This window comes from Phyllostomus hastatus, unplaced genomic scaffold (genome assembly GCF_019186645.2).
Source record: "Phyllostomus hastatus isolate PE091 unplaced genomic scaffold, TTU_PhHast_1.1 phas_contig_152, whole genome shotgun sequence".
Lineage (NCBI taxonomy): Eukaryota > Metazoa > Chordata > Mammalia > Chiroptera > Phyllostomidae > Phyllostomus > Phyllostomus hastatus.
Genome location: NW_025333622.1, coordinates 4242037 through 4270003, shown reverse-complemented (window position 1 = coordinate 4270003; position 27967 = coordinate 4242037).

The following is a 27967-nucleotide window of genomic DNA, read 5'->3' as shown; positions in this document are numbered from 1 at the left end:
GCTGCCCCTGGGAGAGAAACCAGTGGGTTTCACAACAGAAAGATTTGATTCTTACAAATGTTTTCTACCTGCCCATCTGAAAGGAAGAGACAACATGAAATTTTTTGTTCCCATCTCGACCCACTGAAAGGCACCACTGAAAGAAGTCTGGGAGAGGTGACTGTGATATCAATTCTCACCCCTTCCTGACTTAGGCCAATTTTTCCACTATCTAATGCAAGTCAGGTGTCTCAGTAGCTCTCAGAAACTGTGCAAGAGGAAAAATAATTTTCCCTGTATCTTTTATAGTGAGGGCTTTGCTGAAACCTCTTTTTTCTCTGGGCACCTCATAAATGGATAATAGTTTTCCACTGTAGCTACTATAATTTAAGATTATCTTTGTTAAAATTAACCTGCTAGTTCAGCCTTAAAACAAAATTTTATTCATCTGAAGCCTCACATTGGACTCAGTCCAGCTTAAGTCAGACCCACATGACACTGGAATGAGCCCAGTTTTTAAGTAGGACCCAATCTGTTCCTGGGGCCAGTCTACTTTCGAAGTCAGACCTAGTTCAAATGTGGATGTGCTCTGGTTTTTAAGTTAGACCCAGCAAAACTCCGGCTGGTTTCCAGACCCAGCTCAGAAAAGGAGAAACTGAAATAAAGCCTAGAAGCTGCTAAAGCAAAAGCTGAAGAGCTAGGATCCAGGAGGGAATCACAACCTTTGGAGGCAGCAAGGGAAGAGTAAGCTCAAGGGGCTCAGCCAGTAACCAAGGTCCACTTGATCAAGACCCCCTTCCATTCTTGCTTTGAGACTGAGAATGGTTAAAAGATAAACTGAGGCATATTAAAAATTTAAGACTTGAGTTGATAAAAGATTAATTTGGTTGGGGTAGAAACCAATCTAGCAGATCGAAAGGAGCTTCAGGAAGTTGTGTAAAAGGGACTTTTAGATGCAGAAGAAAATGAAAACAAGGAAGTTAAATGAGGCAAAAGAGTTGGTTGGTTATTTTAATGTTCCTTTCCTTAAGAGAATGGCAAGGGTATATTAGGCAGATGACCTAACTAGTGCTGGTCCTGCTGACCACTGATTGACTGGTTCAAGATTCCATTTCCGGGGGCGGGGGGGAGACGGGAGCCCTCTAACTAAATTATGTGTCAGTTTGATGACATGAGGCTTAGCATAAGCAACTCTCCATTTTTGGGTCTGCTATCTTGAATATCAACATATATTCAAGCATTTTTCAAGCAGTTACAGCTTAAGTCTTCTGTGTTATTTTGGTCTAGCATCTACAACAAAGTTATATCTCATTTATTTTCAGAATAGTGAATTAAAATGCATAATAGTATCTCAATTTGAGGTAATGGTTATGCATAGAGTTCCAATCAATTTCATCTTATTAGTAAATATCTAATGTAGGTCCATCACCTGGCTTCAAAACTCAGGCTCCTTTCATACGTCTGCAGACACAGTAGGGGCAATAAGGTTTTCATTGATCTCCAGGTGTAAGTATACTTTAAATAATTATATAAAAGGAAGTAGAATTCACCACTGTTTTTATATTCTTCCTTTCTTCTTTCAATAATGTACTTTGTGCCAGTTTGTCTAATTTGGTGGGATATAAGATAGAGAAAATAACTCCTGATCTCAAAATGTTTATATTAAGTTGTATGAGACAAGTAAACATTTTTAAAACAAGATAAAATGTTAGGACTAGATCATATATGAGTGAGTAGAGGAAACACTCATCGCTTTGATGATATAATTTGTGAAAGTTTTTACACATTACCATTCAGAGAGTTACAGAGGCTGAATCCTAAAATTGGATTATGCCAAGTGAAGAGAGAAGGTTGCAGTTAAATGCACTGCTTAGAGCACTACCTCAAAGGAAAATAACAAAGCACTACCACAAAACAAAAAACCCTGCAATGTGGAATATAGAAATCAGCAGCTCCAGGTGACAACTCCAGATCCCTCTGGATCTACTACCAAGTTCCTACCAAATCTCATTTTCCTTTGGGCTGCTCCCAGTCGATGACCGAGCTCAGCAGATTATCTAATATTGGCCCTTCCTGTAAGATCAGGTTTTTTGAAATGAGTCACATTTGGATAAGGACTCCACATTGGTCTGGCTGAGACATCTTGGAACTTCTACAAAGTCTTATAAAAACTATCATCTAAATTATCCCTTACTTATTTTTTCCTTTGCCTTTTTCCTTTCTTAAGTATCATATTTATGCTGTGGTCTGAAGGTTCTGCATGCTACTAATTTTCTCCTAATTTATGCTTTATAGGCATTTTCATCAAAAACATCTAGCATATTTATTCCTGTCTTGATGTCAGCTTGCAGACAACCCAAAATGATGCAGCTGTTTTTGAGAATGTTTTGAGAAAAGGGATTTTAGTAACTCCTGACTTATGACCCAGGTGGTCCTGTCCCAAGTGTGTGAGGTGTGTGGGCAATCACTGCCACAAAGCAGTAGCCCAAATAGCTAAAATTTTCACCATTAGGGAGGACATCTGGTTGGAGGACATCTTGCCAATGCGAATACTCTAGCATTCTAAATGCGGGGGACAAGGCATCCCAGAAAAATGGATACCTACCAGAGAAATAATGAAATATACTGAGGTAGATTAATAGACACTTAAAGACTACATATGAAAACCAAATGGTCTTTTGGGTAGCTATCATATTAATGTGTAGCTCTTAGACATCTGTTATTCTTTTCTGCCTGTGAGTACATAGTACACAGAATTATTTCAATCAATAAAAATTATTCTTCAACATAAGTAGAATATTTGATTGGCCCAAGAAAAATGGTTTGTGGAATTTTGTTACAATATTTAAGAGATTATTTATTTTTCCTTCTTAGTTGTGGACTAATCTATATGTATGTGATACATGTGCATGCACGCATGCATTCTCACAAATATGCTCTCATGTGTGAATAATTTTTTCTTAAAGTAAGAGAATAAGATCTCAAAATCTTATGTAAATGTTTGGTTATAAATTTGGCTTTCTATATCATACATAAGACACGTTTGCTAGGTCTAGAAATGAGATTAACTTAACCCAACTATGTTGAGTTTAGCTTTTCTTAGAGCATTTAGCAGATAAACCCAAAACACACTAATATGCCCAGCATGCTTAAAACCTCAATTGTTTTTTTACTTCTCTCTCATCATCAAATAACAAACAGATCCTGTTGATTTGTTTTTACAAAGTCTTTTGACTCTGCCTTAAATTTTGTGTTTGCTCAAGTGTCAAGATTACCCAAAATATAGTAGAGACTCAATGTGGTATGACCTGTTCAACTATAGTAATTTCGTGCCAGTCAGAATTCATCTTGGCAAATTTCTCAACTTCTATGATAACAGTGTATTCTTAGTGTTAGCTACATTATCGATTGTCTTCTAGGTAACAAACTGTTCAAAATTTAATGAATCACTAATTGCCTTTGGGCAATTTGGGCTCCTCTAAAGTGAGGATTATTTTCTTCTTGAAGGACTGGTTTAATGGATTGTGCGGGGTTGCTGGTTACAACATTTGAGACCAGTGCCTCTGTGCACATGATCTCTCATCTTCCAGCTGTCCTCTGTTTTGCTAATGAGACCATATCAGATCTGGTGGTTTTTATGCACACATGTTTGACAATACCTAGTGGGGTGAATGTGGCTTTGATTTCAGTGAGTGTCTGGAAAAAATGGTCCTAATAGTAGGAATGTGTATAGTTACTAACAGATTATTCTTTTTTATTTTTTAAGATTTTATTTATTTGTTTTTAGAGAGAGGGGAAGGGTAGGAGAAAGAGAGGGACAAAAATGTCCATGTGTGGTTTCCTCCCACATGCCTCCTTACTGGGGACCTGGCCAACAACCCAGGCATGTGCCCTTACTGGGAATCAAACCGGCGACCCTTCAGTTTGCAGCCCACATTCAATCCACTGAGCTATACCAGCTAGGGCAATTCTTTTCAAAATTAACTTAGAGGAATCATTTTAGTTGTCAAATAAATATGCAATGACTGCAAATACTTTTTCAAAGTATTTTCATACAGTTAAAATAGAAAGTAATAATTTATTTGGCTACTCTGGCCTCAGTGAAGTGGAACATAACTCCCACCAAGTGAGGGCTGCACATAGTGACTTTATTCTAAAGGTCAGTGTATGCAGGTGGAAAGAAAGGCATAATTTTGCAGGGGAGAAACCTGACAAACACTACCTCAGTCAACCGTGAACACAAACAGTGATAAGTTATGTTGACAGTGTGTGCCCTTATATGAGAATATTTATAAAATTAGCACTTTATCTCTGTGGTGTTTCCCTGTCCCCTCCAAAAAGAAAAGAATACACACAAATCATGACCCCACTAAATTATCAAAGAGAATCAAAGAAATCTCAATTCAGTAACATTCTACTGACAAGAAATTTCCAAAATTGTTTAGGTCATTAATATGTATTCTGAGATATTGTCACAACCTAAAAAAATATACTAAATAAATATATATTGTGCAGGACCTGGATACAGATAGAACATTAGATAAAAACTAAGGAAATCTAGATACAGTATGGACTGTAGTTAATCAGATGACCAGTTTGTTGATTATACAAAATCTGCCATACTAATGTAAGATGTCACTAATAGGAGAAATAGTGTGGGGACACAGGCTATTCAGTTCTAACTATATAATTTTTTTTGCAGTTGATCTTAACCAAAGGACCAAGAAAGGACCTTAACTTTTCTGTAAATTTAGAATTATTCTAAAAAATATTTTAAAAACATTATTTACTAAGTTAAAAGCCAGGTAGTGAAAGACAAAATACCATATGATCTCAGCTATAAGTGGAATCTAATCAACAAAACAGTCAAGCGAGCAAAACAGAACCAGAGACATGGAAATAAAGAACAAACTGACAGTAACCAGATGTGAGGTGGGGGGGGATAATGGAGGAAAGAAGAGTACGGATCAAGTCATAGAACATACACGAAGGACCCATGGACAAAGATTATAGGGAGAGGGATAGGATTGAATGTGGGAGGTAGGGGGGTGGATAGGGCAGGGGAGAGTAATGGGGGGTGGGGACGACTGTAGTTGAACAACAATATATTTTTTTAAGTTAATGTATATAAAAATCTTAGAAAAGTGCCTGGCATTCATTAAGTCTTTGCTAACATTATCATTATTTGATAGTAGGGCATTAATTCTACATGATAAAATAAGCTATAATTTTCCATATATATATTTTTCTCTTTAGCTATAGCATAAATAAAACTATGATCTAGCTAAGATATAATAAAATAAAGGTATTATGATTAATTTATGTTAATTTTAAGTGAACTGCAGTTATAAAACTGTATAATGCAAATTCTTTTACATTTAACAAATTTTCCCAACAAGTCAGAAAATGTCCCATATTGTAGACAAAAATTAAGGAAGGCTGACTTTACAAACTACACATTTGTGACTTGTTCAGACACATCCTAGGCAGCAGTATTTATATATGATAAGTGTTTTTGTATAGAAAGTGATATTTATTACATTTTTAGAAAGAGAGAAATTAGTGATAAAACATATTTAGTTTTCGGCAAAACATGACATCATATAAAATACTTTTCAGTTCATTGTATCTATTTTTTTAAAACTATATAATAGCATCAGGAAACTGCAACAATATTTAGGCTTCAAGTTTTCTAAGATATTACTGGAATATTAATCACTTGAGATTTTAAGTGAAAAAAGTAGAAAAATTATATTAGAAAAAAAGAAGTTATTGAAATATCCAGTTTTTACTTTTGGTTGTGAACTATTTGTAAAGACAGAGATGTTAATACTCTAATTGAAAACCCCCAAGATGAGAGCTTGTATCTATATATTTCCTCTGAAATAAAGCATATTCTGGAGACTTTTAAATATTTCTTTAAAGATATTGTTATGTGGGCATATTTATTACTGTGAATAAATAATAGTTTGTCATATTTAGCTTATATCCAACTTGTTTTGTGCTGACACTTCTGCTGCTAAGCTCAGTTAATAACCTATTTCCTCTAGTATGTAATCATCACATAGTTCAATGTTAATTAAGTGGTGGGAAAAACATCCCTTTATGCCATCTTAATCACGTTATCATTTTATTAAGTAATTGGCAAATCTGCTTACCTCTGACTTTGAAAGCTTCCTCAAAGGATGACTATTACATATATGAAAAACCCTTAGAAAACTACATAAGATTATTTTCTTATAAATTATAGTACATTTTGATCTATATAGATTTTTTTGCTATAACTAGTCCAGGTTGTTATATTATTTTTAACAAAAATGACAAAACCATGCATTAGATGATAATCTGTTTAATAAAATAAACTATGGCTGTTAAAATTTTAAGTATGAGTGACAGGTAATGCAGATTTCCATGCATGACAAGTGATTATTGTTATTAATCTGTGATATAAATGCCCTTCATGCTGCATAACCTTATTTTCACCATAACAAAAATCTACTTAGTGTTTGTATTATATTAGTCAAGATTGTCCCATTGTGCTTTAATAGCACAAAACTCTAAAATTTAAGAAACTAAAAAAATTCAAAAGTTCATTTCTTACAATGCTAATTTCACCTTAGGTCATCTGGGTGCTTTGCTCCAAGTCACTAATTCTCAGCCTCAGCCTTATAGAATCTCCGGGCCATGGTTACCTACCATCTCAAAGGGAAAGAAACAATGGAGTTGTCTCACACCAACAATTCAATGCTACAGTCCAGAGTGATCTATATCACTTCTACCAAAATCATAATGACCCGCTCTACTCACGTGGCTCTCCCTATACATAAGAGAGAATGAGTTGGGTTCCCCGAGATTGCTGCTAGCCTTGGGAATTCCTTAGAAGGATGCATAGAGCACCACATATAGTTGTATTCATGCCTAAGATTTATTACAATGAAAAGGCATAAAGCAAAATTATCAGAGAAAAAATGTATGGGATGGAATCCAGAAGAAATCTGTCACGAGCTTCCAAGAGTCCTTTTCCCGTGGAGTTACACAGGGCACACTTGCTCTAACAAGCTGTGACAACACACTTGAAGTATTGCCTACCAGAGAAATTAATCAGGGATTCAGTGTGCAGATGTTTGGGCCGGGTAGGGGGGTGTTGGTCATATCAATATCCTCTGCCTGTAAGGTACCAAAATTCCAGACTCAGAAACATTGATATTCAGCATAAATGATATTGTTATACTTAAAAGTCTAGGCACCCACAAACTGTCCTTACCACTAACTGCTGATTATGAACACTGTGAGAGCCAAGTTTCCGGATGGCAGTCAAGGTCCAACCTTGTGAACAAATTATTCTAAGCCTAATAGTCGCAGACCTACTATGTTAACTCTCCTCTGGACAGGTAGCAAAAGAGTTTAATCTATACTGTACCCAGAAGAACAAGATAACTGAATTTCGATAAGCATTAATCTCTTCTTCATGTTACTAATTGTAATGCTAGGGAGAGTTCAAGTCTAACTATATGAACTTATAGTATTTAGATCTCTTCCAGGAGTATTTCAGCAAACTAGAGTAAAAATTTCAGGAAAAAGTTAAAATAGTTTGGAAAAAATATTTAAAGAATATTTAGGTGTTAATGAAAGTATAAACTCACAATCATGCTGTATAAGTAAACAAAAGGGAAGAACATTAGAAAAAAAAGTGTGATGTTCAAAACTTCTGTATCAGATATTTGTATTTGCCCTGGCTGGTGTGGCTCAGTGGATTGAGTGCTGACCTGTGAACCAAAGGGTCACCAGTTCGATTCCCAGTCAGGACACATGCCTGGGTTTTCTGGCCAGCTCTCCAGTAGGGGTATTTGAGAGGCAACCGCACATTGATATTTCTCTCCTTCTCTCTGTCCCTTCCCCTCGGCCTACATAAATAAAAACCCTTTAAAATATTTGTATTTGTACAGGCATATACATTTGAATATATATATAAAATCCTGCAAAATATTTTTAATATTTGCTGATATTAATTAAATATCAGATTGGATAGATTAAAGATAATTTATCTGAAGATAAAAACATAAAATATTAAATACATGACTCAGATTAGAAGATATATAATATATCCATTCAAACAGTAAGGCACAATGATGAGACAACAAAAGATTTTGTTAGAAAAGTTAAAATATCTTCTGTTTCAATTTGCCATTATTTTTCTTGGGCCCTCAAAGAATGCTTCCTTGCCTCCAGATTTCAAATAACTCCTCTGAAACATCATCAATGATATATGCTGGCATTCCCCCTATCACAAAAATTTAGATGAATGTCAGAGACAGGCATGTGCTTTTCTTCTTATCTCATTTTTTCCTAAGCTTTCTTCTTCTCTAAGCAGAATGATGTGTGCATGCATGTTGCCCTGCAGATAAACCCTTAAGAATATGCATGTCCAATTATTTCACTGAATTTATGTGAATTCATATAAATTCCAGGGATGAAATAACACAGTTAAACCTGATGATCCATATTGAAATATCATACTCTCACTGTCTAAAATAAGCAGAAGTTTTTGAAAATGATACTTTTTAACACTGGTAGGCAGCAGTGAAACAGAAAAACCCTAATATATAATCAGGAAGGTTAAAATTAGTTAATATTTGTAAAGAATAGTTTGGCAATCTACATCCAGGGATGCTCATCTCAGTATTACTGACAAGGAAATAAAAACAGATATAAAGTAATAATAATATTTATTTTCAAATACCTATGTGGGCATATTTTATAAAAAATCTAAATAATAAAAAATGAGAGAATGTCTAAGTTAATTAAGGTATAATACGATGTTATTATGCAGTAATTAAAATAGTATTTTCCAGGTTCCTGATGTTAGAGAAAATAATCAAATACAATGTAAATTTCAAAAAGCAGATACAAATTTTATGTACATTCTGATCCCATTTAATTACAAAAGATAAGTATACTAATATACAGGTATATATAATAGAAAGTATTGAAAAACAATAGTTCTCCGGATTGAGATTTCCTCCAGGCTTTGTGATTCTGAGTGTTTTTTTTATATGTACATAAATGATGTTTTAAGACCTATAGAAAAATTAATAAAGTAATTAAAGATGAAAGAAAAATTATTGTAGCACAAAATAATAACTTTTAGAATTTTAAGAAATAAAGCTAACAATAAACTCGATGAGGATTTTGACATTTAAAGAAAATATTTAAGAAAATTTGTCCTTTGATATTTATAATTTCTCTTGATCACAGGATATGTGCATGCACCTTTTATGTGAAGTCCTTTCTCTAGTTTTTCTAATGTTAACTCTCTTAGACTTGTCTAGTGACTTTCAAAATATAAATGAAAAATGACATTTTTAATTTACAATATGAAACTTGGTTTCAAATAATTAAGGAACTAAAAAAATAATGATTTTGTAGAAAGGATGCATGTTTGAATACTCTGTATATGAAACCCTAATCCCATGAAATTGAAGGCTCTTGAATTACACTAACATATCTTCATTTTTACAAAGCTTGGAAACATATAGATGCTTTTTTAAAATTTTATTTTAATTGTTGTTCAAGTACAGTTTTCTATCTTTTACCCCTATCCCAGCCCACCCACCCAGCCCTCCCCACCTCCCTCCCATTTCCACGCCCTGCTAGTTTTTGTCCATGTGTCCTTTATACTTGTTCCTGTAAACCCTTCCCCTTTTCCCCTGAAATTCCCTCCCCTCTCCCCTCTGGACACTGTCAGCCTGTTCTCTATTTCAGTGTCTTTGGTTATATTTTGCTTGCTTGTTTGTTTTATTATGTAGGTTCCTGTTAAAGGTGAGATCATATAGTATTTGTCTTTCACCTCCTGGCTTATTTCACTTAGCACAGTGCTTTCCAGTTCCATCCATGCTGTTGCAAAAGGGTAGCAGCTCCTTCGTTCTTTCTGCTGCATAGAATTCCATTATGTAAATGTACCATAATTTTTTGATCCATTCATCTACTGATGGGCACCTAGGTTGGGATTGCAGACTGGTACAACCACTACGGAAAACAGTGTGGAATTTTCTCAGAAAACTAAAAATGGATCTGCCTTTTGACCTGGCAATTCCACCGCTAGGATTATATCCTAAGAACCCTCAAACACCAATCCAAAAGAACCTTTGCACCCCAGTGTTCATAGATACTATTAATAAACTAGTTATTTATTGGATTCTACTTTATAACCATTATAACAGGGTAGGATTTAAGTATGAAACTTTTCCCACATCTATTAAACATTAAACTTTTTCATTTGCTTTGAAGGTCAAATTTTTCTTCATAAAGCTTAAGGTCATCACTAAATCTCAGCTACTCATTAGTCAATAATGAATAAAAAAAGTGACTACAGTAACAGAGATTAAATTCAACAGAACACACTTATCTTATTCTAAAATGTCTAAAATGTTTAAAAAGCCTCATCTGCTCCCTTTCTCTTCCTAGATTTCTTTTGTGTGTTTTCAAACATAGATTAATGGGGAAGAGAGAGTGAGAGAATGAATCTTTGTCATTTCTCAATATTTAAGAGAGGGCGGCAAGCATTAGCTATAGCAATTCAGAGAGGAGTAAAAACATGTTTCATTGTGATGGATAGCAGGGTGTTCAGTTTGAAGAAAGCTTAGTAACCACAGCATTTAGGCTCCTCTGTTAAGAAGAGAAAATGATGACAGAACTCTGAACCCAGACCTGCAATCTTCGTAATTAATTTACAGTAATGTCTGTGAAAGGAAGGTCATCACGCTGAGTAAGTAGGTAATGTGGTTCAGAGGTCATTTGTGTATGCTTTAAATGTTAGGTAGGATAGATAGCGAACTGAGGCAGGGAGGAGGAGAGAGACATGTCTCACCCTGTAATTCAGCAGTTCTGAGCCTGGTCATGTAATATTCCCAGGTGTTCTGAACAGCATAAGAAACCCCGTGCTTCCAGGAGGAGGGAAGTCCTTAAAATTCTCTATGTATTGTTTCCACTATCAAGGAGAGAAAGCCTTTGAAACTGGGTATTCATCCCAAGGTCTAGAAGGGGGAAGAGGAGAGGGTCTTCAGTGCCCAAAGAAGAAACCCATAAACCAACTTTGGTTAATTGCTTACCTCTGGCCACTATCTGTTTTAAGAGGGGTTCCCTAATTATTACAGAAAGAGTCCATAAATAACTCCAGGTAACTGCCTCAACTTTAATTGACTGCCTTCTATCACACATCTGTTTCACAAGATAAACAAATGTGGTCTGGAGCAAGATAAGAATTTGGGCTAACGATCCCCACACATACCTGAGTTTGGGTAGGCACATGCACCCCAGGGAGTTGGCACCACCTTTACCCACTATTCAATATGTAACTTCCTCACTCCATCCTGCCAGCTGTATAAGTCCACAAGACAAAAGATCTAATGCTCTTACCACCCTTACCTATGCCTTTCACCGCCCCCTCAGCAAGGCTCATTCTCTTCCCTGAGAATGTATCACTAATAAATCGTGCTTGTATGCTAATAGGCCTGATCTTCTGTAATTCTTTACTGCATCAGCAAGAACTGAGTTTCTTCCTTAACATAACCTCATCATTTCAGGATTATAGAGAATTTGGAAACAAGAACTTGACATTTTCAAAGAATTATTGCAGTGCTAAAGAGTTCAAAGTGTTTATTCTTGATATCTGGAAAATAAAGTGCCTCTGCCTCTGAAGTTTTCAAGCAGAATTGCTGTACTAAAGTTTAATCAGCATTCAGTCAAAACTGCTTATGTGGAGACTGAAGCCGATAACTAAATTTGAAAAGATTACCCTCCTTAGGCCTTTTGTAAGAAAGGCAAATGAAAGTAGAATGTTAGAACCAGAAAGAACGTAAATGTTTTCTTCCACAAATGTTCTCTTCAGTGTGGCAAAGGTAAATAACATTCATTGTGCCTTCTAATGCCTTTATTACACTGGTGACAGACTTCTGGCTTCTCAGACTATTCTCAGTCTAGATTTCTGTACACAGACACACACACACACACACACACACACACACACACACACACACTACATCACATTTAAGTTCAAAGTTGATTTTCTTTCCATAACATAAGTAGTCACTTGCAGCAGCTTTTTTGGCTACAGATTTCAGCGTAAAAGTCAAAAGCTAGTGAAAAGATAAAGATAGTACAGCAAAAAGAAATACAGAAGTGATGGAAAGAGTTTGCTTTCCCTTTTTTTGTGTGTTTGTCTTAATACGTCTTTCAAAACCATGGCATTACTAATAACACTTTAGTGTTTTTTTGTGTTTTATTTTTAACAAGTTTTTCCTGAGCTAAATTTTACGATTTGTGGTTAGCTATAGCCCACAATATCCCCTTACTATTAGATATATTAATTGTTTTTCTCATATAATGATACATTTCTGGATTATATTCTGGTTTATACCATATCAACACATATAGATTGAATAAAAATCATTGTTTATTCAATTTTTCATTGGCCACATTTGTAAATGCATTTATAAGAAAAATTGCTAAAAGTAATAAAGCTGATTAAATGGGTGTATATATTTAAAATTTTTATAGATGCTGCTGAGTTGCATTCCAAGTTGTACCAATTATATCTACTCTGATTATGTATGGGACATATCCATTACTATTTAACTAATACTTTTAAAAAAATTCCATTTACTATTTTGACCTTTTAGTTATTTTAATCAGTTATAATTATATTTATTCAAAATAAAATTCATACTTTTTCATATATGTTTACTTTTTATTTCTATATTTTAACTTATTCATTCACTTTACTTTTAATCACAGACTGTAGAATTTATTTTGATATGAAATATGAGATATCAATCTTTTTACTAATACCATGTTGTATAAGCATTATTGGCTAGATTATATATATATATAATTTTATATAATATATATATAATATATAAATACAAAATTTGATATGCCATCCTTGTCACATATTAAGTTGTCACTGTATTTTGGTTAAGTTCTGAACTATCTATCCTAGTTCTAAGATTTGTGTACTCGTGTATTAGACTGACACTTAAAAATTATGTTAGCTTCATCATTTAGTTTTCTGTCTTATGTGGTTGTTTTATGGCACTGAATAAAAACTAATTTTAAGGATTTTCTTATTTTACATGTTTATAAGTATAGTTATAAGAATGTTAAAATCATCTTTAGATAAAAATTAGTATACAAGAAAAAGCCCAGCCATTGTTAATATAATGAGAATTGTTTGTGTGACATGGATGTAACTTGGCCAAGGAGAGTGGACTAGAATGCACATGCGTGAACAATGATGACTTCACTGTACTAGTCACAGGGGATGGTGGACACCCTTGAGTGAGCATGTGCACTGTGTGGCCATCACATTCAAAATGACTGAGTGAGTAGAGCAATGAATCTGCATCAAATTTTTCATTAAGATTGACCATTCCTCCACAGAAACTATTCAGATAACTCAGAAATCTGCAGCTATAGGCAACTGGGGACTGGCAGCTTCATCACAACAACATGCCCACTCATGTGTCATATCTCATGAAGATTTTTGTGGCAAAACATCAAATCACCCAGGGGACTCAGCGCCCCACAGGCTAGATTTGGCACCCTGTGACTTTTAGGTTTTCCCAAAACTAAAATCACCCTTGAAAGAGGAAAGATTTCAGGCCGTTGATGAGATTCAGGAAAATATGACAGGGCAGCTGATGGTGATTGGGAGAACTGTGTGAGATCCCAAAGTGCTTGCTTTGGAGGGGACAGAGGCATCATTGTCCTATGTGCAATGTTTCTTGTGTCTTGTATCTTCTTCAACAAATGTCTCTATTTTTCATATTATATGGCTGGATATTTTCTAGGCAGACCTTATATATTGTTTATTTATTTTTAGAAAGAGGAGAATGGAAGGAGAAAGAGAGGGAGAGAAACATCAACGTGTGGTTGACTCTGATGCACCCCCTACTTTGGGCCTGACCTGGCCCACAACTCAGGCATGTACCCTGACTGGGAATGGAACTGGCAACCCTTTGGTTCACAGGCAGGCGCTCAGTCCACTGAGACACACCAGCCATAGTCCTTATATTATTTTGACAAGATAATATATGTATAAACTGATGTATCATAATACTTTCTGTTTTAGTTGTTATCGATTGAATATCCAATGTAAAATATCATAAGAAAAAAGAGGGCTTTATTAGCTCATATACCAAGACATCCATAGACATGGTGGTGATGGGGTGGCTAAGTCAGTTTCAAGCTAGTTTCTCCCTTTGCTCTGTATGACTATTGCTGCTGTCTTGACCTTGACATCAGGCTTGACCCTGATGGTCACATAGCAGTTATGTCATCTTCAAGGACACACAAAGTCTATGGTCCAGAAAAGAGAATGTTTCTCCTTTGTATGTGGAGCAAAGAAAATTTTTCAGGAGCTTTTCAGCAGATCTCAACTGATTTTAGAGAATTCTGCAAGTGGACTAATAAAATTCACCTCTAAAATAGAAGGGCAGGTCTCAGCTTTCTCTAAATTTAACACAAGGCAACTCAATACCTACAGGGAAAAGGATTTATTTATTTTTTATTTTTGTTTTGACTCTTTAGTTTATGAGCAGTTAGAGGTTCACAGCAAAACTGAAGGGAAGTTACTGAGATTTCCCATTTCTTCCTGCCCCTGCACATTCACAGCCTCCTCCATTTTCAACATTGCCCACCCCAGTGGAACATTTGTTATAATTGATGAACCTACATTGACACATCATAGCTATCCAAAGTGTAACAATGTGCATTAGAGTTCACTCTTGTCTTATATGTTCTGTAGGTTTGGAAAAATATTTATGACATGCAGCATACAGAGTATTTTCATTGCTCTAAAAATCCTTTGTGCTCCACCTTTTTGCCTCCTTGTCTCTCCCCTAGCCCTGGCAACAACTATTTTTTTAAATAGTCTTGCCTTTTCCAGAATGTCATATAGTTGGAAGGACATAGAATAAATAAAGTCTTTCCAGATTGGCTTGTTTCACTCAGTAATATGCATTTAAGGTTTCTCTATGTCTGTTCATGACTTAAGAATTCATTTCTTTTTAGCAGTGCATAGTATTCCATTGTCTAAATGTACCACATTTTATTTATCCATTCGTTTACTGAAGGACATCTTGATTGCTTCCAAGTTTGGCAATTATGAAGAAAGCTATTTTAAATATCTGTAGTGATTTTTGTGTAAGTTTTCAACTCCTTGGGGTAAATACCTAGGAGCAGGATGGCTGTATTTTGTGGTAAAAGTGTATTTAGTTTTTTTAAGAAACTATCAAACTGTATTTCAAAGTGTTTGTACCATTTTCCATTTCTACCAGCAATGAATAAAAGTTTCCATTGTTCCACATTATTGCTAGGAGTTGGTGTTAGTGTTCTGGATTTTTAGCCATTCCAGTACAAGTGTATTGATATCTTATCATTGTTTAAATTTGCACTTCTGTGATTACATTTAATGTACCTTATTGATTTTTTACACATGCTTATTTGGATTTATATTTTCAAGGAAGACAAAGGTAAATAGATTGCTGGTTAGGTAAACAACAAAGTGAGTCATAATTAATTTAGGGAGACTTTTCAAATTATTGAGCATTCTATCCAAATCAACCAGTAGTATTCTACTTAGTCAAGCTATTTTTTATGGAGGCTATTAAGATTTCTTTGTTTTGTTTTGTTTTGTTTTGTTTTGTACAGAAGTTGCACACTTGGTGCATTTTTTCCCTAAATATTGACCTTTTTAAGTTATTTTCAATGAGGTCTTTCCTTCTTTTTGATTTTCTAAGCTATATAGAAAACAAGTTTAAAAAATAATTTTCCTTTGTAGACAAATATGTATGTATATAAATAAAAATTGGTATACATACATATATGAGTCTATGAATATATATGAATAATGTATATTACATACATTTTAATGTATCAAGTAGAAGGTTCAGAAAACTTTAATTTTCTGTAACACACTTTTCCATTAATTAAACATGCTTCTACTGTCAAGTCCGGCTCTTCCTAACAAGACATTTGATAAAGACAATCTGATTTTAGAGTTAAGCTTTTCTTGCTTTGAATTCTAGCTTCATAATTCACTAAGTACGTGGCATTGTGCAGCTCAGTGGCATTCTCTAGCTCAGCTTCCTCATAAATAGGTGGAGTGATAATTGTATCTGTATCATGGGAGAGTTGTTAAGAAATAGAATACGTGTTAGGATTAATCCTCACAATAATCATTAAATAATTTTATTTTTCTTATTAGTAATAATACTAATTCTTCATTTCACTTTCCTAACAGATTTATCTTTCTCTGTTTTGAGGATTTCATAAAAAGCATGAAATGTGTAATTAGAATGACTGAGGCATGCTTAAAATAATATACTCCAGATTATTATAATTGAATTTGACAATCACTAAAATGGAACATTAGGCAAGTGTGGTAGGAGGCCAAAAGAAGAATTAGTTTACTTTTTGGAGATTTCAGGAAACACTAGACTTGTGATATTTGAGCTACTGCTTTAAAAAGATAGATTTAAACAAAATAGGTAAAGCTGGGAGTTTTCAATTTTTTAAATTTTCTTTAGTTGGAAGCTAAAGTACAGTTTTCATAAAACTCTGAAGAAGGTAATTAAAAAGAAACAATCCAAGTCCTCAATTTGAAAATGGATATAAAACACTTAAATATTTTTTGCATTTCTTTGCAGTAAAATATACAATGGATGACCTTGAGATTTGAATGCTAGAATTTGAATTTTGAAATACTTTCCACACAGTTGGTTAGGGTTTCCTATTCTGTTTACAAAGAGCTTACAATGGCAGTTTTCACAAAGAGGAAAAAAAACCTGCTTAATCTAGGTGTCTAAGTTAAACACTAGTACCAGCTAAGAGGTATTTATTTTGAAATCGTGTTGAAAGGATCTCAATTCATGCTACTAATGAATGAGCAAAAAGCAAAACAAACAAAATAAACTGCATTTGCAATTTCCTTCTGTTTGGAGCAATTCATCTCTGTCCTTCAAAGTCAGTCTGGCCAGAAACACTGCAACTGATGCTGGGTTTGACCAGAAACTTATGGGGTATTTTAAAATCCTTTATTTGTTAGTTTAATAATCTCCGGGCTGTATTCCAAACACTAACCCCTTAGAGAATTGTCACTTGAGCTATGAGAAACTGTTTCCCTACGTGGAAACTATTACTTTAAAAGACCCTTGTAAAAAAAGTAAGAAACAAAGTGAAAAGGCAACCAGAGAGGGTGGAAAAGGGATACAGGAAAATCTCTTGGTCATTTTTTTGGATGATACATTTTTTACTTTTCATTTTGTAATAATCTTATTTTTAATATATAATCTATATTATATTATTTCTATTACCATTTAGTCCCCTTATACCTCTCTCCTCCCACCAATCACCACAGTGTTGTCCATGTCCATGAGTCCTTTTGCTTTTTTGCTCAATCCTTCTAGCATCTAACCTCCCCACAACTAGCTGTCATCTGTTCTCCATCCATGAGTCTGTTGCTGTTTTCCCGGTTAGTTCAGTTTGTTAGATTCTATGTATGAGTGGAATCATATGGTACTTGTCTTTCTCTGACTGGCTTATTTCATTAAGCATAATGATCTCCAAGTCCATCCATGCTGTCACAAAGGGTAAAATTTTCTTCTTTTTTACAGCTGAGTAATTTCCATTGTGTAAATTTCCCACAGTTGTTTTTATTCACTGATCTACATCTCACACTGGTCAGAATGACTATCATCAATAAACCAAAAAACAACATGTGCTGGTGAGGATGCAGAGAAAGGGGAACCCCTTTGTTTGTGAGAATGCAGACTACTGCAGCCACTGTGGAAAGCAGTATGTAGATACCTCAAAAAATTAAAAATGAAGCTGTCTCATGACCCAGTGATCCCACTTCTGGGAATATATCTGAAGGAACCCAAAGCACTAATTTGAAAGAACCTAAGCATCCCTATGTTCCTTGCAGCATTATTTACAATCACCTAGATTTGGAAGCAGCCCAAGTGTTCATGAATAGATGAGTGGATAAAACAACTATTGGGCATTTACACAGTGAAAATTTTTAAAATTTCAATTGAAATAGAAAAAAGTACCACAACTATGTTTCTTGTATCTAAACAAGCATTACTATTTTTATGGCAATAAAATAAAACAAAAAGGAAAATAAAAATCTCAGATCTTTTGGAATATTGCAAGGTTATAACATCAAATAAAAACCTGTCAAGAGTCTGAGAGCAAAGTCTTATAAAAAGGTGATGAAGTGAGTGTCACAGAACTTATAGAATTTCTCCTTTGCCAGAAAATTTTTAATGTCAGCAAATGCATTCACCAGCAAAATCCATTATGGAATGGGGCACCATATAATACAAAAACTCTGCAACAGGCACACCATAAAAAATAGATTTTCTAGCAAATAGATGTGATGAGCAGGATTAGGTTTGGAATCTTATCTCTGTCCATCAAACAGCTATAAGATGAGTCCACACAAGCCTGAAGGCTTTATTATTTTAATAAACATGGTAGTACATCTAGGTATATATTGTGTAGAAAAAATCCAATATTTCCTTCAGTTTGATTACTCTTTTACTAAATTTAAGTTGTATGTATAATGTGTACTTTTAAATAAAAACAAGAAGTTTACATAAACAAAACAAAGCAACTAAATGGAAGCAGATATGCCTAGACTTTAATAATGGTAAAATCTGGGTCATGTAATTCATTATGGGTTTTGTTTCTGGGAAGTTGTCATTTTCATCTTTGTAATTTATGTATTAAATATAGAAGGTTTTAATGGCACATGAGGTAAATTGATTTAAATATTCTTAGGAACATAACAATCTCCTTGATCTTTGCTATGATCATTGTAGCAAAAGTATTTTCCAAAAATTTGTGGTTTGCTAACTATTATAATTTCCTCATGCCTTCAGTCACATATGTCAATGTCCTCAGGCATCTCCAGTTTTCTGGCATTTAGAATGTCAAAGCACAAGCCCATTACTCTAACCTCATATTTATGTGAAAATACCAAGAAACAATAATTATTAGTTTTTGAGGATGTCATAATATACTATTCTATAGTTATTATTAATATATGAGATACTGTACAAAGAAAAGTAATGCCTTTATGTTTCTTTTTTTGCCTTAACTCTCATACATGACATAGTAGTGGAAAATGTTTTATTCTAATACAGAAATTTAAACTATTAAAATAATTCAAACCATACAATTAGTATAATGATTTAAGCAATAGTTATATTTTATTCTACCATTTACTCTAGAAAAGGTGTAGGGGAAGCAGAGGATTTATATACCCTTGTGATATCAGAAATAAGGAGGAACACTTTGGTGAAACCAATGGCTTTTCTCTCTTGTTATTGACTTTTTCTTCTTTTGAATGCCAGATGGTGCTATTAACTCTTCTGTTCTCTGTTTTTATGAGCCAATGAAGCAGTCCCTTCAAAGTCAATGAAAGATTTTGGATATAGAGTATACCCTGAAATGATGGAGTAAATCAGTATATGGAAATAAACATTTTTCAAAGTATGTTTATCACATAAGTACTAGTCTGGGAAAGGTAAGTGTATAGAATAAAAGTAACCTCTAAAATAAATGAAAAAGTTGTAGTATCATTTATGCCTGGCAGAGATAGATGATCATCTAAGAGAATAGCACACATTTTTGTAGGGAAAGTTGATAATATTGCAATAACCATGTATGGTGCCAGGTGAATACTTGAAATATTGGGGGGGGGGCGGCATCACTTTGTAAAGCATGTAATTGTCTAACCACTATGCTGTGCATCTTAAAAGAATATAGAATAATATTTAATATAAACTCTGTGTGGAGGGAGGAAGTAAGGGGATGGAGGGATTGAGAAACAAGAAAACACAGATCGTGGATATGGACAACCATGTGGTGATGGCTGAGAGGAGGGGGCATAAGGGAAATGATAAGGGAAAAAAATAGAGTGAAGATTAAATAAATAAAAATAAATAAATAAGCCCTGGTTGTGTGGCTCAGTGACCTGAGTGCTGGCTTGCAGACTAAAGGGTCACCAGTTCAATTCCCAGTCAAGACATACGCCTGGATCACCGGGTCAGGTCCCAAGTAAGGGGTCCATGAGATGCAACCACACATTGATATTTCTCTCGCTTCCCCTTTGTCTAACAGTAAAGAAAATCTTAAGTAAACAAACACACAAACAAGTAAATAAATAAAACAGTAAAAGGAAAAAGAATGTACACATTTATTTTCTAAAGTTTAAAGGTATAAACCACTATTATAAATATTATAAAATGTGTAATTATAAAGTTTTTATAAATAGACTGAAGATTGAGGAGTAGAGATTCAGAACCATTATCATCTCTCAGATGCTATACAAATTTAGGCAAGCATTTTGATAACTTCAGATATGAAATTGATCTGTGTACATCTGGACATTAGATTTAATCTGTCCTTAAAATTTTAATTACATTGTTTTATGAAATCTGAATATAGCTTTCATCATTTTAGTATTATCAATTTTCTTTCTAAACTTTAAAAAATTATTGTTCTTTGACTATTTTGACATTATTTATCTTCACATATTCTTTCTTTTTCTCTTCCTTTTAAATATTTTATTTATTTATTTATTTATTTATTTATAGAGACAGGGTATGCAAAGGAGAAATAGGGAAATAAAGGGAAACAAACATCGATGTGAGAGAGAAACATTAATCAGTTGTGCCTTGTACACACCCTAAACAGGTACCAAAACTGCAACCCAGGCATGTGACTGGAAATCAAACCCATGACCTTTTGCTTTGTGGAATGACACCCAACCAACTGAGCCACAGTAATCAGGGCTTATTTTCTTTTTTTTTCTAAAAAATTAGTAGGGAAGATATGAGAGTGAAATTATATGTATATACTACAAATTATCTATTTTGTGAATTATATATTAAATATTTTATATACATATATGTCTGGAAATTGACACAAAGTAGATTATTTATAAATACTAGTTCTCACCTCTCTGTACCATTTTTGAATCAGCAAATGATAGTCTCATCTGTCTATTTCTCTCTAGTAATTGTTTAAAATGTATAACCTAGTAAGATTTTTTAATTATGACTCAAAAATATCAGAGTTATGGATGTAAATAAATATGTTCCACAATTATGAAGCTTATATAATATTTGTAATTTCCCCACTCTATACCATACATTTTTTGTTAGATTTTATTTATTTATTTTCAGAGAGGGAAAGGAGGGAAAAAGAAAGAGAGAAACATCAATGTGCAGTTGCTGGGGGTCATGGCCTGCAACCTAGGCATGTATCCTGACTGGGAATCAAACCTGAGACACTTTGGTTCGCAGCCCGCACTCAATCCACTGAGCTATGCCAGCCAGGGCATAATTTTTTTTTAGTCTTAAATAATGCATGGCTATTTCTAAGGACTTAAAATATATGTGAAAAATGATTAGAAGTGAGAAACATTAAAAATTACTCATATTGAGGCTTGACCCTAAGCATTCATATCACCAGCATCACCAACATTAGGCCAAATGTGTGCATATACATACGTATTGTTCATCATAGTGTATTTGTACATGTATATTATATGCAGGGATGATTCCTACTTATTTTATATATATCTATATTTATTATATAAATATGTGTATTTTAGTCTTCATAACAAGCCTATATATTAGATAATGCCAGTGTTAATTTTTGGGAGATGAAGACACTAAGGTCCTGAAGGGTTAAATATTTATTTGAGAAAACGCAGCCATTAAATGGCAGGTTTTTTTGTTTGTTTTAGTGTTTCACTCAAACTTTCCTCTAAGGAGGAAAATTCTCATTATTATCATAGAATTGAAAGCAATGTCACTAACTCTTGGTGTTACCATTGGTAAATCACAAGCATGCATAGATTTCAGTTTTCTAATCTTTAAAATTACAATACAGTGTTATATTTTAAATATCACCTTTAACTATTGGAAATCAATATGCTAGCACTTGTCAATTATTTAAATTCTAAATTAGTAAATGCTACTTATAAAATCTTGGTTTATGTCCATTTCCCTTTGTCTAAGGCTTGAGGGGACAGTAAATTAATTAAATGGGTACCTAGAATCCTCAGTCATTCATGTATTCATACATTCACGCATTTACTCACTCATTTTATTAACCTTCACTTATTTATTAGATACTGGTCCAATATCTTTGTTATTCATTAGGGTACATTGACATAGCACTATCTACTTGAAATTATAATACATGGAGGAGGCAACAATAATGAAATAATCATATCAGTAATTCTACACCTACCAATTCAGATGACAGTGCAGATGCCAAGGGAATGTATGAAAGCAGGGGAATGAATAATGGCTCTGCGAGCCCAGGGATCTATGGATGAGCTGTGCAGTGCTGGTTATGACGAGAAGCAATACCAAGTGTAAGTACACTATATAACAATGTGCACATCCTATATATAGAAGCAATTTCTTTCTCTTTTAACCACTTCATTTTGGTACCAAAGGCTTAGTAGTAAGTGTTTAAAACTATCATCAAGGAAGATGGGCTAGGTTATGTTGTGGTAGCACACAAGCCAAAATCTTATTGATATGTAAGATGAAATTTTATTATTCCTTCACATTAAGTGTCCACCAGTGAGTGGGTTGTGGATCTGCTTATCTTTTACACTCAAGAACCCAGGCTCTCACAGTCTCTTTCCCAATGTGCCCATACTTACCATGACAAATGGAAGAGAATGTGTCACACAGTGTATTAGAACTCAAAATCCTTTGCCTGGATATAATGCATTCCACTTCCACTCTTCATTGATTAAAGAAAGTTACATGTTTAAAACTACCACCAAAGAAGGGAAGAAAGTACAATTCTACCAAGTATCCAGAGGAAAAACCAAGATGTTGATGAACTTCTTGTAAACTACCACAAAACACAGTCCACATGGGAAGATTTGGAGAGGTAAAATAAACCTGAGAGAGGGTTTGACTAACTTACTAGGGATGTTAGCATGCGTTCTGATAGGAAGGGTGGTTGACTTTTTTAACAGAAAAATAGTAACTCTATTTTTTGAACATTTAAGTTCCATTTATTTAACAGGCAGTTTGGTCCACCTGATAAATATTTTATTCAATTTTCAGTCCCAAATCTCATATCACTTCCTATTCCAAGTCTCCTCTGACTTCCCCAAGTAGCAGTAATCACTCCCTCTTCGTGAAATCTCTGCATGTTTTCCTGCTTTGCAGTTATCATGCTGTCATTTGTTTATTGATCTAGCTGCACGTGATTGTGTGATTGGATGAAATGTTATCTGAAATACCAAAACTATGACCTATTTCTTTCTGAGTCCTCAGCATGTGTCTCAGTAAATAGAACATAGGAAATATCCAATTTGGGTTGAACTACTTATTGTATCTGCAGGGCATGTGTTTAATAAAAAAGCATGTGGTTGGTTGCTAAGAAAGGGGATACATGACTAAACAAATTTTGTGAGTCGGAAGAGGATCAAAACTTGTTCAGGAACTTGCAGATGAATTGCAATGGACACTACTGTATCACAAGTATTAATTTTATAATCAAAACCATAATACCTTTTATTGAGGAGGGCATATTCTTTTAGAGGGAGAGTAACTAAAAAATGAATATTTAGAAAGCTAACTTTGTTAGCTTTTTGTTATTTTGTTGTATTAACATTTGCTGATTGGAAACACTCACTTATTAAAGTAACTTCAAAATACACTGTGTTTAACAGTATAAAAATAGCATAGCTATTCTTGTCATTTCTTGACAACCCAACTACTTCTAAGAAGAAAAATTATGTATACACTTTATCCACATGTAAATCTATTAAAATCTAAGGTTTTTCTAAGCTCATCACTTAGATGAATTTTTCATGTCTCTTAATTAATGTTACCTCAAAATTTAAAATATGACAGTTTAGTTAACCTCTGATTGTAATATGTAAATAGAAGTTTTAACTCAATCAGTGTTACATATGTAGAACTGAGAAGACTAATAATGAACCAACTTACCATAATTACTTAGTTGCATCAACAATCTTATTAAAAGGTAAGTTAATTGAATCTTAAGTTATTTATTTCTAGATTAAACTAAAAGTAAAGAAAAAGGTAGGTTTGCCTGCTATAAGTTAAGTTGGCACATATATAACTGTTATGTCACAGAGACTATATAATTTATTAAATTTCTATAAAAACTCACCACCTCTTTTTCATTGTAAAGAGCATGTCTTTGGCTCTATTCTAAGAGATTTCAGTGTAAAATTAACACTGGTATAAGACAACTTTATTTTTAAAGCATTGCAAAAACTAATGGGTCCCTTTAAAACACAATTAAGAGGATATAATTAGGAAGTAGACTACTCTGAAAGTTATCCAGTCTGGACTTAGTTACGTTACTGAAACGGGTATTGTTTTAGAATATTACTTAGGAAATTGATTAGCAAAAACAGTCTGGGTAAAATTTGAGTTTAGATTCTTTATTCTAGTGTCTTGGTTGAAAGAGCTAAACTTCATGTTATATATTCAAAAAATGAACTAAAGGCTTTTTAAAAGTTTGCCCTCACTTGATGGAAAACTCTTGAGTATTAACTACACTAAAATAATTATACTGTTCCTGTGACAAATGCTAATGAATGAAACTGTTAGTGTAAGGGGGGGACTAGTTTTTCAATTATTTTTTACTGAAAATAATTACGGAGTAGAAATTAAATGACATTTTAACACAGATAAAATGATTTTGTTCATCTATTTCCAGAAGAAATAGAATGATGATACAGTGTGTAATAAACTCATCTGATTCCCATAGGCACTCTGTTAGGGCCCTAGGTGGGGGCCAGATGCACCAACACAACACTAAACAAAGACATTAACTTGTGTGTGTGTGTGTGTGTGTGTGTGTGTGTGTGTGCATAGGTATCATAATTTGTTTTTTAATTACTTTATTGTTGTTCAATTACAGTTGTCTGCATTTTCTCCCCACCACTCTTCCCCACCCCAGTCAAGCCCTCCTCCCTCCCTTGCTTCCACCCTTCCCCTTGGTTTTGTCCTTCTGTCCTTTATAGATAATCCTGTAAACATTTTCTCCTCTGTTCCCTCCTGCTTCCCCTCTGGCTATTGTTAGATTGTTCTTAATTTCAATGACTATGGTTATATTTTGTTCACTTTTTTCTTTTGTTGATCATGTTCCAGTTAAAGGTGAGATCATATGGTATTTGTCCCTTACCCATCTGGCTTATTTCACTTAGCATACTGCTCTCCAGTTCCATCCATACTATCCTAAAGGGTAGGAGCTCCTTCTTTCTCTCTGCTGCATAGAATTCCATTGTGTAAATGTACCATTGTTTTTTGATCCACTCATTTGCTGATGGACATTTAGGTTGCTTCCAGCACTTGGCTTGTAAATTGTGCTGCTATGAACATTGGGGTTCATAGGTTCTTTTGGATGGGTATTTCGGGGCTCATAGAGTATAATCCCAGCACTGGAATTGCTGGTCAAGAGGCAGTTTCATTTTTAGCTTTCTGAGGAAATTCTATATTGTTTTCCACAGTGGCTGCACCAGTATGCATTCCCATCAATAGTGCATTAGGGTTCCCTTTTTTCCACATCTTCTCCAACACTTGTTTGTTGATTTGTTTATGGTGGCCATTCTGACCGGTGTGAGATGGTATCTCATTGTGGTTTTAGTTTGCATCTCTCTGATGGCTAGTGATGCTGAACATCTTTTCATACGTCTCTGGGCCCTCTGTATGTTCTCCTTTGAGAAGTGTCTGTTCAAGAAGACATTAACTTTATCAAGAGCTAAACTTTGTCCTCATTGTAGTTGCTAGAAATGGTGAATCACAGAGACTAATATGAGTCTCCAAACAAAGGAAAGTAGAATAAAGTTAAGTAGTTTTTTTGACCCATTTCTTATAGGTCTTGACCTAATTTGGGCATCAAAATCTTACAATTTTATAGCAAAGGGATGTGGATAAAGAAAATTTCCCAAGGAAAAAGGAATAAATTTATCCCTAATGTTTAGGACAGAAGATTTAATAGGTCTAAAAAGTGTACTGAAATAAAACTTTTTTATTAAGGATTAGCTAGTACACATATTATAAAGATGAATATATGACAGGGGCCCTCCAAAAGAGAATTATCATCTGGAGGGTGGGCCCCTTGTAGCACAGGCTTCCCCCACTAGGTGAGTGTTCTAGTGTAGCAATGCATCAGCTGGTGGTGTTGTGAGAGGATAGGCTCAGCTTCACTGGATTTTTTTCAAAGATCCTTTCAACATACATGCCCATTTCATGATAGGTGATTTATGAGTTCACTTGCACATACAACTCTCAGTATTTAGCAGTTTTTAACTAAAAACAGCCTAACCCCTATGTCCCACCCTCCCTATTCAACCGATCTCATCTGAAAGATTTTTTTTTCTGTTTTCTTGGATGAAAAATGTTCCCAAAGGAAGATGTTTTGTCAATATGGAAGAGGTGAAACAAAAAATGGCAGAAGCAGTAAAAGGCATCAAAATTGATGAGTTCAAAAACTGTTTTCAGCGGTGTCAAAAAAAAAATATCTCATTAGGTGTATTGTACCAAATGGAGAATACTTAGAAAGTAACTGAAGTTTAAATGTAAGAATAAATACACAATTTTTTATAAATAAATTTTGGTGTTTGGGGGTCTCCCCTTATAAATATATTCATTCCTCTGCATAACATAAAATATCCCTTGGGTTAAGGTAGGTTACTATAGAATCAAGCAGGTATCAGATCAATCATTTTCATTTACTTATTACCAAATTGCTTTTTGATGTAAATACCTTATACTCTAATGAGGGATATAATAACAACCTATGTTTGTTATAAGCAAATGGTTAAAATATTTATCAGACTATATCCCTTATGGGAGCAAATGCAAATACTTGTCTCTTTGCACAGATTGTCTTAGCTTTTCTAAAACACATAACACATAACACATTACATTTAGGTTTAGAATTTATTCTGAAAAATGATCTATGTTTTTGTGTGTTTCAGGTAAGGACCAGAGCATCCTTTAATCTAGGGCTAATTTTGACCTGTAGAGTACCTTCTGTGTATAATATCCCATGCCTGTGAATTAAGACTTTTTTTTTCTTGATGGATTTTCATTTTGGAAAAATCTTCCATGGCCCTTTGGAAAATTCCTTGACTACTCTTATACTTTCATTCCCTCAAGACTTGTGTAATAGTATCATACATGTTGCTTTTTTTACTCCTCTGTAGACAGAAAGTTGACCTTTTGAGATCTCCGGAATTATCTTTCCTTGCAATTCCCTCATCTCTGGATTTGTGTCCTGCATATTCTAGGTGCTTTGACCTCTCAAGAATCCAAACTTGGTCTATTCTATTCAGAGAAGCCACTAATTCTACCTTGGTTCCACCTCCTTGTTCTGTGTCAGAGGATTGTCTATGGCTATTAAGCTTGAGGACATTTCTGGCCTCAAATAATTTGGTTTTCTTCTCCCAGAAATCACGGTATTATACTGACTTTTGTCCAATATTTGAAAACTCTTATTTCATATATTTTGTATGTTTTTTAGTTGTTTAAAGGAGTAGTAGATATTGCGGGTACATATTATTTAATCTTGGTTAAAAGTTCAAGTTTTGTCTTATTTTTATCTCCATTTTTCCTCTTTACATTTTAACTTGGATAATTTCAATTAATTTATTTTCAAGATCTCTGCAGTATCTAATATTGCAATAAACCTTTCACAGTGAATTTTCATTTTTACTTCATTTTTTTTACTTGTAACTTTTCCTTCATACTCTTCTTTTATAGATTTAAATGCCTGCTAAATTTACAATTATTTCAGTTATATTCTCTACTTTTTCCACTAGATATTATTTATAATATTTGTATTTAATGTTATGCTAAGTGAAATAAGTCAGTCGGAAAAGGCTACAGACCATAAGATT